The 15,267-nt window shown below is 42.2% G+C and overlaps 1 pseudogene; it reads right to left on the bottom strand.

Annotated features, from left to right (window-relative positions):
- Positions 1-738: 738 nt before the first annotated feature.
- LOC121577137 lies at positions 739-14,932 on the bottom strand (annotated as a pseudogene).
- Between the last annotated feature and the right edge of the window lie 335 nt (positions 14,933-15,267).

Here is a 15,267-nt window from a genome sequence, read left to right as displayed (position 1 = left end):
CACATGACAGCCCGCTTGGAGTTTGCCAAAAGGCACCTAAATGCCTCTCAGACCATGAGAAACAAGATTCTCTGGTCTGATGAAACCAAGATTGAACTCTTTGGCCAGAATGCCAAGCGTCACGTCAAGATTGAACTCTTTGGCCAGAATGCCAAGCGTCACGTCTGGAGGAAACCAGGCACCGCTCATCACCTAGCCAATACCATCCCTAGCATGGTGGTGGCAGCATCATGCTGTGGGGATGTTTTTCAGCGGCAGGGACTGGGAGACTAGTCAGGATCGAGGGAAAGATAAACGGAGCAAAGTACAGAGAGATCCTTGATGAAAACCTGCTCCAGAGTGCTCAGGACCTCAGACTGGGGTGAAGGTTCACCTTCCAACAGGACAATGACCCTAAGCAGACAGCCAAGACAACGCAGGAGTGGCTTCGGGACAAGTCTCTGAATGTCCTTGAGTGGCCCAGCCAGAGCCCGGACTTGAACCTATTTTTGCTTTGTCATTATGGGGTGTTGAGTGTAGATTGATGAGGGGAAAAAAACAATTTAATCAATTTTAGAAAAAGGCTGTAACGTAACAAAATGTGGAAAAAGTAAAGGTCTGAATACTTTCCGAATGCACTATATATGAATTATATCTTACCAGCATATACTGTGGAAGGAGAGGAAAACGTTCTAAGTTTAACCTTGTGAGAAAAGGGAGTGGTACTCTCTGGCTTTGAGCAGTCTGCTGTTCATATTTCTATGATTTGGTTAGGTTGTTCAGAACACAGTTGTTGGGAAGCAAAGACAGTTTTGAAATTAAGAATGCCCTTACTCAGTTCTCAGCTAGTCTCCTCTTCCTCCTCTGCCGCCTCCTCAGGCTCGCTTTCCTCATCGCTACGCTCCTCTTTCTCCACCTAAAAACAAAAGAGATATTTAAGTGACACGGTAAGGTTGCAAATCTACAAAATAACGGACAATTACCAGATGGTTCAGCAGAGAAACTATTGATAATGCCAATACATCTTTCAAACACTATGCCCTAAAGGTAGTGCTCTGGAACACTTTCAGGTGTATATTGAAAGAAATGGACTGTACACAATAATAATCTTCAATTATTCATGTATTCTCTGTAGGGATACGTTTTGTCCGCTGTGTAATGAACGTTTCAGACAAAACACGTCCATACAGAGAATAAATGAATAACTGAAGATAAAGTATAGTGTCACTCTCCATTTCTTTCATTATGGGCTTTACTACAAGGATTCAGCATCTAACTACTTCTGACAAATAATCTGAGGGTGAGCATCATGTCTATTATTCTACTGTATCATGTTATCCAATGAAATAACTACCAGGCAGTAAGGTGGATAAGGATGACTTTAGTCTACTGACCATGAAGACAAACTTGTAGACCATGCGTAGGATCAACCAGGCCCAGAAGATGTGCAGAGCTTGCAGCACAAGTAGCAGGGCATTGAAGAAGTAGTAGCCAAAGAACGGCTGGAAGAAATCCAAGGGAACAACCAGGGTGTTGTGGACTATTCTGAAAGGCAGGAAGTAGTGGCATAGAAAACAGTAAATTAATCCATCCTCAAGCCTTGCATTTTAAACATTCCCTATGTGATAAAGATGTTTTTATTGTCACATAGACCGGATAGGTGCAGTGAAATGTGTTGTTTTACAGGGTCAGCCATAGTAGTACGGCACCACTGGAGCAAATTAGGGTTGCTCAAGGACACATCAACATATATTTCACATGATGGCTCGGGTAGTCGAACCACCACCTTTCGGTATATGGCCAATATACCACGGCTAAGGGCTGTATCCAGGCACTCCGCGTTGCGTTGTGCATAAGAACAGCCCTTAGCCGTGGTATATTGGCATAATACCACAAACCCCCAAGGTGCCTTATTGCTATTATAAACTGGTTAACAACGTAATTAAACTCTGCGTTGCGTCGTGCATAAGAACAGCCCTTAGCCGTGGTATATTGGCCATATACCACACCCCCTCTGGCCTTATTGCTTATCATCTGGGTTTACTAATATAGCACAGTGGTTGAACAAATAGTAATATACAGTACAGTGATGATGTTGTCTAACATATTAAATGATCTTCCAGTTCCTACTCTCTGATGGACAAGTGTAGTTGTTTTCTCTAGCATACATTACACATTTACATTTTAGCTATTTACACTCTTATCCAGAGCGACTTACATGAGTAATTAGGGTTAAGTGCCTTGCTCAAGGGCACGTCGGCAGATTTTTCACCTAGTCGGCTCGGGGATTCGAACCAGCAACCTAACTGGCCCAACGCTCTTAACCGCTAGGCTACCTGACACCCAATGTCCCATTCTGACCCAATGTCTCCCATTGACTGCTTCTAAAGGAGGCATTCTTCATGCCTGGATCCACACGACAAGCCATACATATTTTATCAGGCCCAAGATGATGAAAACAATGATTCTTGTGAGATAACATCAGGGCAATACTAGACTTTACTGAGTTAATTTTAAAACAGTTTTAGGAATAAATGTGATGATAGGAGTTGTATTTCAGAGCTCAAAGTCTCTTGGGAGAGGTAAGAGAAGTTTAACCCCAAGACATGTTTTACTTTCCACAAAAAATTGCTATTTAAAACTAAATGTGTTTGATTGCTATGAAGATAATAGTGTGATTCACGGTCAAAATTATATGAGGAGGTTATGTGAATAAACAATCCCTGTATTCAAATCAAGTTTACAGTGACCTCCATGTTAGCCAAGAACCTTGCTTAAATAACCACACAACCCATCAAAACAGTGTGTGAAAATGGTACTGCCAAATTAGCTTGACCACATACAGTTGAAGTCGGAAGTTTACATACACCTTAGCCAAATAAATGTAAACTCAGTTTTTCACAATTCCTGACATTTAATCCTAGTCTTAGGTCAGTTAGGATCACCACTTTATTTTAAGAATGTGAAATGTCAGAATAATAGTAGAGAGAATGATATATTTCAGCTTTTATTTATTTCATCACATTCCCAGTGGGTCAGAAGTTTACATACACTCAATTAGTATTTGGTAGCATTGCCTTTAAATTGTTTAACTTGGGTCAAACGTTTCGGGTAGCCTTCCACAAGCTTCCTACAATAAGTTGGGTGAATTTTCGCCCATTCCTCCTGACAGAGCTGGTGTAACTGAGTCAGGTTTGTAGGACTCCTTGCTCGCACACGCTTTTTCAGTTCTGCCCACACATTTTCTATAGGATTGAGGTCAGGGCTTTGTGATGGCCACTCCAATACCTTGACTTTGTTGTCTTTAAGCCATTTTGACACAACTTTGGAAGTATGCTTGGGGTCATTGTCCATTTGGAAGACCCATTTGCGACCAAGCTTTAACTTCCTGACTGATGTCTTGAGATGTTGCTTCAATATATCCACATCATTTTCCTTCCTCATGATGCCATCTATTTTGTGAAGTGCACCAGTCCCTCCTGCAACAAAGCACCCCCACAGCATGATGCTGCCGCCCCCGTGCTTCACAGTTGGGATGGTGTTCTTTGGCTTGCAAGCACCCCCTTTTTCCTCCAAACATAACTATGGTCATTATGGCCAAACAGTTCTATTTTTGTTTCATCAGACCAGAGGACATTTCTCCAAAAAGTATGATCTTTGTCCCCATGTGCAGTTACAAACCATAGTCTGGTTTTTTTATGGCGGTTTTGGAGCAGTGGCTTCTTCCTTGCTGAGCGGCCTTTCAGGTTATGTCAATATAGGACTTGTTTTACTACTGTGGATATAGATACTTTTGTACCTGTTTCCTCCAGCATCTTCACAAGGTCCTTTGCTGTTGTTCTGGGATTGATTTGCATTTTTCGCACCAAAATACGTTCATCTCTAGGAGACAGAAAGCGTCTCCTTCCTGAGCGGTATGACGGCTGCGTGGTCCCATGGTGTTTATACTTGCATACTATTGTTTGTACAGATGAACGTGGTACCTTCAGGCATTTGGAAATTGCTCCCAAGGATGAACCAGACTTGTGGAGGTCCACCATTTTTTTTCTGAGGTCTTGTCTGATTTATTTTGATTTTCCCATGATGTCAAGCAAAGAGGCACTGAGTTTGAAGGTAGGCCTTGAAATACATCCACAGGTACACCTCCAATTGACTCAAATTATGTCAATTAGCCTATCAGAAGCTTCTAAAGCCATGACATCATGACTTCCCAAAACTATAGTTTGTTAACAAGAACTTTGTGGAGTGGTTGAAAAATGAGTTTTAATGACTCCAACCTAAGTGTATGTAAACTTCCGACTTCAACTGTACATGTATGATAAGAATAATCATTGCATCTATGCCTATACTAAGGAAGTCTCGAGGTTTTGCTCGCCTGAGGTAGAGTATCTTATGATAAGCTGTAGACCACACTATTTACCAAGAGAGTTTTCATCTATATTTTTCATAGCTGTCTATTTACCCCCACAAACCAATGCTGGCATTAACATTGCACTCAATGAGCTGTATAAGGCCATAACTAAACAGGAAAACGCTCACCCAGAGGAAGCGCTCCTAGTGGCCGGGGACTTTAATGCAGGGAAACTTAAATCCGTTCTACCTCATTTCTACCAGCATGTTAAATTTGCAACCAGAGGAAAATAAACTCTAGACCACCTTTACTCCACACACAGAGACGCATACAAAGCTCTCCCTCGCCTCCATTTGGCAAATCTGACCCTAACTCTATCCTCCTGATTCCTGCTTATAAGCAAAAACTAAAGCAGGAAGCACCAGTGACTCGGTTAATAAAAAAGTGGTCAGATGACGCAGGTGCTAAGCTACAGGACTGTTTTGCTAGCACAGACTGGAACATGTTCCGGGATTCTTCAGATAGCATTGAGGAGTACACCACATCAGTCACTGGCTTCATCAATAAGTACATTGATGACGTCGTTCCCACAGTGACCGTACGTACATACCCCAACCAGAAGCCATAGATTACAGGCAACATCCGCACTGCGCTAAAGGGTAGAGCTGCCGCTTTCAAGGAGCGGGACTCTAACCCGGACGCTTATAAGAAATCCTGCTATGCCCTCCGACGAACCATCAAACAGGCAAAGAGTCAATACAGGACTAAGATTGAATCGTACTACACCGGCTCTGACGCTCGTCGGATGTGGCAGGGCTTGAAAACTATTACAGACTACAAAGGGAAGCACAGCCGCGAGCTGCCCACTGACACAAGCCTACCAGACGATCTAAACCACTTCTATGCTCGCTTCGAGGCAAGCAACAGTGAAGCATGCATGAGAGCTGTTCCGAATGACTATGTGATCACGCTCTCCGTAGCCAATGTGAGTAAGACTTTTAAGCAGGTCAACATTCACAAGGCTGCAGGGCCAGACGGATTACCAGGACGTGTACTCCGAGCATGTGCTGACCAACTGGCAAGTGTCTTCACCGACATTTTCAACATGTCCCTGACTGAGTCTGTAATACCAACATGTTTCAAGCGGACCACCATAGTCCCCGTGCCCAAGGACACTAAGATAACCTGCCTAAATGACTACCGACCCGTAGCACTGACGTCTGTAGCCATGAAGTGCTTTGAAAGGCTGGTCATGGCTCACATCAACACCATTATCCCAGAAACCCTCAACCCACTCCAATTTGCATACCGCCCCAACAGATCCACAGATGATGCAATCTCTATTGCACTCCACACTGCCCTTTACCATCTGGACAAGAGGAACACATACGTGAGAATGCTATTCATTGACTACAGCTCAGCATTCAACACCATAGTGCCCTCAAAGCTCATCACTAAGCTAAGGATCCTGGGACTAAACACCTCCCTCTGCAACTGGATCCTGGACTTCCTGACGGGCCGCCCCCAGGTGGTAAGGGTAGGTAACAACACATCTGCCACGCTAATCCTCAACACGGGGGCCCCTCAGGGGTGTGTGCTCAGTCCCCTCCTGTACTCCCTGTTCACCCATGACTGCAGGGCCAGGCACGACTCCAACACCATCATTAAGTTTGCCGACGACACAACAGTGGTAGGCTTGATCACAGACAACGATGAGACAGCCTATAGGGAGGAGCTCAGAGACCTGGCCGTGTGGTGCCAGGATAACAACCTCTCCCTCAACGTGACCAAGACAAAGGAGATGATTGTGGACTACAGGAAAAAAAAGAGGACTGAGCACGCCCCCATTCTCATTGACGGGGCTGTAGTGGAACAGGTTGAGAGCTTAAAGTTCCTTGGTGTCCACATCACCAACAAACTATCATGGTCCAAACACACCAAGACAGTCGTGAAGAGGGCACGACAAAATGTGATTTGATTTGATTTGATTCCCCCTTTAGTTCCCCGTGTCTGTATGATTTGTGTGAGACTTGTATGCTGAGACTGATCTCCTACCTCCAGGAGGAAGTCTGAGGAATCATGAACTAGCATCACCAGAGTTTCAACGAGCACATAGTTGGCACAGTACGAGAAACCGATGAGGAAAATGGTGGTGATGTGGTGGATGAAATCCTGGAAACAAACACAAACCACACAACTGTAGAGGATGCTATAACCTGGGCTTCAGCAGTCCTGCACTCCTGGTGCTGTAAATCATTCAGCTGTGTACTGTACTGGTTGATTTATCAATGGTACAGAATGCAGAAAAATACATTTAAAAAACAGTACAAATCATATATACGTGACAACATCTGTGGAAGGATTACAGGTAGAGAATAATCATAGGGTTGTGGGTTCGATTCCATGGGGGACCAGTATGAAAATATGTGCACTCACTAACTGTAAGTCGCTCTGGATAAGAGCGTCTGCTAAATGACTAAAATGTAAAAAAATAAATAAAAAAATAGGTGGGGGCTTATATTTCTCCTATTTCACACATGTACAAGTGTGTATTGATACTAATGTGTGAATTGAAAATGTGTTTTTTTTTAGATCCCCAACTCTCCTTTTTCACCTTGTTGGCTTGGGGATTCAAACCAGCGACCTTTCAGTTGCCCATTTGACTGAGGAGAGGAGGGGGAAGGGATCAGGTAATCTGGGTCCTGAGGGGCTGGACTAGTGTCTAATTACTAAACCTCATTGGACATTGTCCAGATTCATACTGTAGTTATCATTGAAAACATCAACCACCTCTGCAGGCAGTTCCTTTGAGGAAACAAGCTGGAAATCTGTGATCCGGAAGGGAAAGTAATGATTTTCCTATGAAAGCTGAGGCTGTTCTGCGGTTTGGACTGCATCACTGTGTGAATGGAGACAGGAGTGTGTGTGTGTGTGTGTGTGTGTGTGTGGAGACAGTTTTCAACTTTGTCGCCATGCCATTAGCTATAATCATATTCCACATTTGTTGTTGTTGAGCTTTTTGACCATTTTGGACCATAATCCAGGATTCCCTAAATAGACTGAACACTGATGAATGGTAGAATGTCTGTCTTAATTTATACAGAAACAAACATATCTCCTCTTAGATAACAATTAATCATTGTGTCATTAAAACATATTTGTTCACATCTTTGATGTTGTTTCATCTAGCAATCTTAAGATGAATGCACTAATTGTAAATCGCTCTGGATAAGAGCATCTGCTAAATCACAGTAGTGTGTGTGAGAAAACAGTAGTGTGTGTGAGGGGACAGGAGAGTTTGTGTAAGGGGACAGGAGTGTGTGTGAGGTTACAGGAGTGACACCTACCTTCCTCTTTACATCCACAGAGACGCAGAACAGCAGGGACCAATAGAAACTCAGCTCTGTGATGTAATACCAGTAGTGAGCCTCAGCGACAGGCTGCAGGGAAAGAGGGAAACAAAACAAACACCAGGGGGTTAAAGCAGATCTACAGGAGTGCAAGAACTGCCAGGAGACACCAAGCTTCCGGTAGAGGGCAGGTATACAAGATGGCATATTGAATACACAGCGGTACAAATCACCTCAAGATAAAAACATAATATTCAATATCAGTAAGTTAGACTAAATGTTAACATTTCATATATTCGAGGGTAATAACATTCAATCTGGATAATAACACAAAACAAATTATAAGGCAAAACAAATATTACAACAACACGCAACACCCAAACATGACGGAAGATAAACGAGGAGAATCAATCTCCAAGAGAAAGCGCGACTCCTCGACTAATACAGATGATTTAGGCTTTTCACCACTGGGACTGGTAAGTGTGGAAAGCGACCTGTTGAAGTCAATAAATGACAAACTGGGCATACTAGAGTTGGTCAGTAATGATGTAAAAGAGTTGAAGGCGAGTCTTGAAATGAGTGACGGAAAAGCTGCGATAATGGAGAGCGATACAAAAAAACTAAAAGGGACAGTCACTAGGATGGAAACGGACGTTAAGGAACTTAAAAAGGAGAACAACTTTCTGAGAGAAGCCTTACTAGACATACAAACTAGATCGATGAGAGAAAATCTAGTACTCCAGGAAAAAGGGGGACAGATTACAGAAAAAATTGTGAAGGACTTCTTTCTTACAGCGCTTCAAATTCCACTCGAGGCTGTCGACAAAATCCAACTCGAATGTGTACACCGTTTCGGACAAAGAGGACAGCATCCAATCGTTGCCAAATTTGCTTTTTTTAAGGATAAAAGACTTGCTGGCACGAAAATAGGCATGAATGATCAGTTCCCGAGGGGGATTGCAGAACGGCGCAAAGTTCTGTACCCAATCTTCAAGGAAAATAGATTAAAAGGGAAGCGTGTTGCTCTTGTTGTCCATAAACTGTATATTGACAACCAAATGTTCCGCGACACAAAGACTACTCCATGGCTATTCTGAAAGTTCTAATAGAGGAGTCGAATAATAGAACACCCAATACTAGCCATGGTAGGGATTGTAATAATAAAGCACATTTATAGTAGGTATAGTAGTTTATAAAGGGATAAGACGGTATTACAAGAAAAGATAACAAGCAAAATAATACATCTTCAAATACAACTAAATTAGAACACAAGTACTCAATCAACATAGTGGAGATAAAAACATAGCAAACAGAAGACATAGAAGGCACAGTATGTGGGTATGTGTGGATGAATTGTGATGGAAGGTGTGGTGTGCGTTTTTGTGTTTGAATAAGTGCGGCGTTAAGTGAGTGAGAAAGGAAATGGTTGCATATCCCAGAACCAATGTGTGTCTGTGAGCAGGGGTTGTGAGAGAGAGCTTTCAATTTTGTGTAGATGAGGGATATACATTTTAAAATATAGTGTACATCTAATATATTTTTTTATTGTTCTATCATGATGGAACGATCCACAACCCTATATCCTAGACACCCACCTGAGCGACCCATACACCAAAGAGAAGTCCCCATCTGTTTTATGGACCTGCTGTGAGTTGCCTATATGCAGCCAAAACAGAAAAATTAATGCAGTCAGAGACCTACTTGAGCAGCACCGCCCCCTCAAGATTCTGAGCCTGCCTGGCAGGGTTGGTCCTACAAAGCCAGAGCCCCCTGATGGTAGAGCATAATATACAAGGAAATTCTAAAAGCTGCTAATGAGAACCTTGACGACCTTGTACCTAGCCGGTGGGGATTCAGGTTGGGTACCCCCACCCAGGTAGTGGCAGTGCTGGCAACACTGGCTGCAGTAACCCATGGGGAGGGGGTCACACTCGGACAATCGGAGAGGGGGCTTATCATTGTGGCCCAGGTGGCACAAAATAATCAATGGTCTGACTGCACGGAGATGCTTGGGGAAAATGGTCACAACGGGGGACCAGAGTGTTTGTGTCTCAGGTGAAGAGGGTGGATCTGATCTCCATCACCTAGGACTTGACATAGATTAAATAGATTAATAAAATCTCACATTGTTGTCAATTTTTGCTCAATCTTGCATGCTTTCTCAAACAGCTGTAACTGTATATGCATTCGTGTATGCATTCGTAAATCAGGTCCTTTCTTGAGTTGGGCTCTGGGATGTAACAACCGTTGAGCATCTGATTTTATGGTTGATTGTGGAGGAAAGGGGTTGAGTGTGTTAGAGTATGTGCGTGTGTGTTTATCCCACATCTGTTGCAAGGGGGTAAGGATGTTAGGGAGAATATAGGATGAACCACAATAATTGTTTGCTAAAATAATAATTGCTTGTCAAAAATGTAATGTAATACAATGGCAATCCGGGTTATAGGTTAAAATCCTATGCATGAACTGCCAACATTATTACGCATATTGATTGATAATGATGGAAAATAAGATATGCAAAATATTGAGGTGAGAGCATTAGAAATGCTTTTGGCGGTTGACCTGCTTCTGTTTTGTGGGTGGCACTGTGTGCTGTTTTCGATGGATGGGTCCTGGCCTCTCTGGGCCCTAGGGATCCGGAGGGACGGGGGTGGTATGCCGATCACTGGGATGACGGCCCAACTTGGGATGGGGAGGGGCTTTAGCGGGGGAATTAGTGGAGAACAATATATACTTCTCCCACGGGCAAAGAAACTCAAAAGGGGTGATGATATTAATTAACTGTAATTTCGAACAGATACGCAAGGTAGATGGATTATTTTAAATATGTTATTGGACCATAAACAGATATGGCTCATTAACCTTTACGGACCAAATAATGATGATCCACACTTCTTTGACAATATATATATAATAAATGATCAACCCTGCAAGCAATTCAACACTCTATTATTATGGTGGGAGATTATAATACTGTTTTAAATAGCTCAATGGACCGTAAAGGAAATCACACTACAAACAATCACCCTCATGCTCTTAAGAAAATCGTGAATGTCATGGATACATTAGAACTAGTAGATATATGGAGGCTTAAATATCCTGATCTAGTGAGATATACATGGCGGAGACTCAATCAAGCTAGTCGTCTTGACTTCTTTCTTCTTACATTCTCGTTGGCACCAAAAGTTTAAAAAGTGTTGATAGGGGACAGAATGCGGGCGGACCATCATATAATTGGCATATACATTACTCTTACTGAATTTCCACGTGAGCGAGGATATTGGAAATGTAATCAAAGCCTATTGGATGATAACTTGTTTTTAACTAGGACAGAGGAATTTATAACTGATTTTTTCCGACATACAGTGAGGGAAAAAAGTATTTGATCCCCTGCTGATTTTGTATGTTTGCCCACTGACAAAGACATGATCAGTCTATAATTTTAATGGTAGGTTTATTTGAACAGTGAGAGACAGAATAACAACAATAAAAATCCAGAAAAACGCATGTCAAAAATGTTATAAATTGATTTGCATTTTAATGAGGGAAATAAGTATTTGACCCCTCTGCAAAACATGACTTAGTACTTGGTGGCAAAACCCTTGTTGGCAATCACAGAGGTCAGACGTTTCTTGTAGTTGGCCACCTGGTTTGCACACATCTCAGGAGTGATTTTGTTCCACTCCTCTTTGCAGATCTTCTCCAAGTCATTAAGGTTTCAAGGCTGACGTTTGGCAACTCGAACCTTCAGCTCCCTCCACAGATTTTCTATGGGATTAAGGTCTGGAGACTGGCTAGGCCACTCCAGGAGCTTAATGTGCTTCTTCTTGAGCCACTCCTTTGTTGCCTTGGCTGTGTGTTTTGGGTCATTGTCATGCTGGAATACCCATCCACGACCCATTATCAATGCCCTGGCTGAGGGAAGGAGGTTCTCACCCAAGATTTGATGGTACATGGCCCCGTCCATCGTCCCTTTGATGTGGTGAAGTTGGCCTGTCCCCTTAGCAGAAAAACACCCCCAAAGCATAATGTTTCCACCTCCATGTTTGACGGTGGGGATGGAGTTCTTGGGGTCATAGGCAGCATTCCTCCTCCTTCAAACACGGCGAGTTGAGTTGATGCCAAAGAGCTCGATTTTGGTCTCATCTGACCACAACACTTTCACCCAGTTCTCCTCTGAATCATTCAGATGTTCATTGGCAAACTTCAGACGGCCCTGTATATGTGCTTTCTTGAGCAGGGGGATCTTGCGGGCGCTGCAGGATTTCAGTCATTCACGGCGTAGTGTGTTACCAATTGTTTTCTTGGTGACTATGGTCCCAGCTGCCTTGATATCATTGGCAATATCCTCCCGTGTAGTTCTGGGCTGATTCCTCACCGTTCTCATGATCATTGCAACTCCACGAGGTGAGATCTTGCATGGAGCCCCAGGCCGAGGGAGATTGACAGTTATTTTGTATTTCTTACACTTCAGTGTTGTGATGCAAAAATTCTAGCAAAATGTATAGTGCATAGAATTAAAAAGGTATTGTCGGACATTATTCATTCTAATCAGACAGGTTTTTTACATGGAAGATACATTGGAGATAATATAAGGCAAGTACTGGAAACAATAGAACACTATGAAAAATCTGGGAAACCAGGTCTGCTATTCATAGCAGACTTCGAAACGGCATTTGATAAAGTACGACTGGGGTTTATATATAAATGCCTGGAGCATTTCAATTTTGGAGAATCTCTTATAAAATGGGTTAAAATCGTGTTTAGTAACCCTAGGTGTAAAATAGTAAATAATGGCTATTTCTCAGAAAGTTTTAAACTGTCAAGAGGAGTGAAACAAGGTTGTCCACTATCGGCGTATCTATTTAATATGGCCATCAAGATGTTAGCTATTAAAATCAGATCCAACAATAATATCAAGGGATTAGAAATCCAGGGCTTAAAAACAAAGGTGTAAAAATGTATGCACTCACTAACTGTAAGTCGCTCTGGATAAGAGCGTCCGCTAAATGACTAAAATGTAAAATGTAAATTGTACGCTGATGATTCATGTTTTCTTTTAAATCCACAACTTGAATCCCTCCACAGCCTCATAGAGGATCTAGATACATTTTCTAACCTCTCTGGATTACAACCAAATTATGATAAATGTACTATATTATGTATTGGATCACTAAAAAATACAATTTTTACATTACCATGTAGTTTACCAATAAAATGGTATGATGGTGATGTGGATATACTCAGAATACATATCCCAAATGAAATAAATGATCTCACTCCAATAAATCTTAATAGAAAGTTAGCAAAAATAGATAAGATCTTGCTACCATGGAAAGGTAAATACCTGTCAATTTGTGGAAAAATCACCCTGATTAACTCTTTATCCCAGTTTACCTATTTGCTTATGGTCTTGCCTACGCCTAGCAAACAGTTTTTTTAATTATATGAGAAAAAAATATTCCATTTTATTTGGAACGGCATGCCAGACAAAATTAAACGGGCCTATTTATATAATGAATATGAATTAGGAGGACAGAAATTATTAAATATTAAAGTTTCAGTCATACAAAAGTTATACTTAAATCCGAACTGGTTCGCTAGCAAATTAGTAAGATTGTCTCACCCAATGTTCAAGAATGGCCTTTTTCCCTTTATTCAGATTACAACCACTCACTTTCAGTTATTTGAAAAGGAAATAATCTCCCAAATATCACTATTTCTAAAACAAGCCATAGAAAGTTGGTTGCAATTTCAATGTAATCCTCCAGAAACGACAGAACAAATAATGCAACAAATATTGTCGTTAAACTCAAATATACTAATTGATAAAAAACCTTTTATTTTTTGAAATTTAAAAAAAAATGTATAATCTTCGTAAATGATATCATCGGTAGGACTGGTGGAGTTATGTTGCACATGCAGCTAACAAAAACATATGGAAATGTCTGCTCTACCCAAAATTACAACCAAATAATTGCAGCATTACCGCAAAAATGCGAGAGAGAGACTCCATCCCCCAGCGGTGCACTGGGAGAGATCAGTCAGTCAGGGAAGGTTACCAAGGAGGCCCAGCAGCAGCAGATAGACACCAAGCCCATGCCAGGTCTGAGTCCACAAAGCTGACCATTTACAACATGGGGCTCCGTGTTTGGAGGTCCTCCCTCGACTGAAATAGAAAAATTCAGAATTCCACACACCTGGAGCACATGCTTGAAACTGGAGAATTCTACTTTGCTCATTGCACCCCCTCCAATTCACAAGGCAAGCTTTGAAACTGAATCTTTGAAATCCCTTTCCTTTAGCAAGCGTTGCCTAACGCCTCCGCAGTCTAGGGCTTGACATAAAAAATCTGAGAGGATATGTACACACATAGAAAGTGGTTGTGACGCTTTAACTGGAACAGAATATGGAAAAATATGACCTTGGCATCCCGTAATCTGAACCATCAATTTATGCACTTGAAGTTTATTCACAGACTGTATTTAACAACAAGGAAACGTTTTACGATGAAATTGGCCCCAACTCCTAACTGTTCACTGTTTCCCCTAAATCAGGTAGGCACATTCCTTCATATGATGTGAGAGTGCCATGCAGTCAAAGTTGCAAAATTCATTTCGAAGTGCATGAATTTAAATATTCAATGCTTTCCATCTATTATGTTACTATTATGATAGCCCCTTGAATCTCTCAATCAATCAGAGAAAGTTACTGCTCACTCTCTCCCACCACCTCACTCTCTCCCATTTGACCAATGGATACAGTTACTATTAGAAGTTATAACATTATAATTATCGAGGGAGGGGGTCGCAGTTCAGGAGCGACCCACTAGGTGTCATCCTCTGACAAACTTAGGCACCTCCTCACTCACAGTCAGGACTAATCATCATCCTATTGGTGTCACCTGTGTCTATCTGTTCCCCTGTGTATTTATGCCCTCACTTCCCTGTGTTCCCTTGCTCAGTTTTCTCTGCTAGTTTTTTTATGTCAACCAGTACGAATCAGTGTCTGATCACAAGACAGAAGTACAGGTACTTGAGAAGTGTTCTCCCTGTTTCATTGTTGTTTTCAGTCATAGTTAGTATTTAGTATTTTTGCTGTCAGCCTGTTTTTGGAGACCAATTTGATCCTCCTTTATTTATTGTGATAAGTCCGTTATTTTGTATCCTGGCTTTGGGACCACCAGTAAAGATCCTTGTTTCACCATCTTTGCCTAATGCCTACTGTCTATCCTGCACCATACCTGGGTCATTGTCACCCAGGGGGACTTACGGATGGACCCAACCAAGGTCAGCGGGGTACTGGATTGGCCCCAGCCCGCATCACTACAATGGTTTTTAGGGTAGCTAATTTTTATATCTCCTCACAGCCCTCACCCAGATGAGCGTACGCTCCTTCTCCTGGACCCCGGAAGTGGGGAACACATTTGATGCGCTTAAGCGGCGCTTTACTTCGGTCCCGGTCCTCGGGCATCCTGATCCGTCCCTGCCGTTCATTGTGGAGGTGAATGCTTCAGACGTTGCGGTGGGAGCAATCCTGTCTCAGCGGTTCCTCACGGACGGTAAGACTCACCCCTGCGCGTTGTTC

This window comes from Coregonus clupeaformis, chromosome 11 (assembly GCF_020615455.1).
Source record: "Coregonus clupeaformis isolate EN_2021a chromosome 11, ASM2061545v1, whole genome shotgun sequence".
Classification (NCBI taxonomy): Eukaryota; Metazoa; Chordata; class Actinopteri; order Salmoniformes; family Salmonidae; genus Coregonus; species Coregonus clupeaformis.
This window is presented reverse-complemented; position numbering and strand designations above follow the sequence as displayed.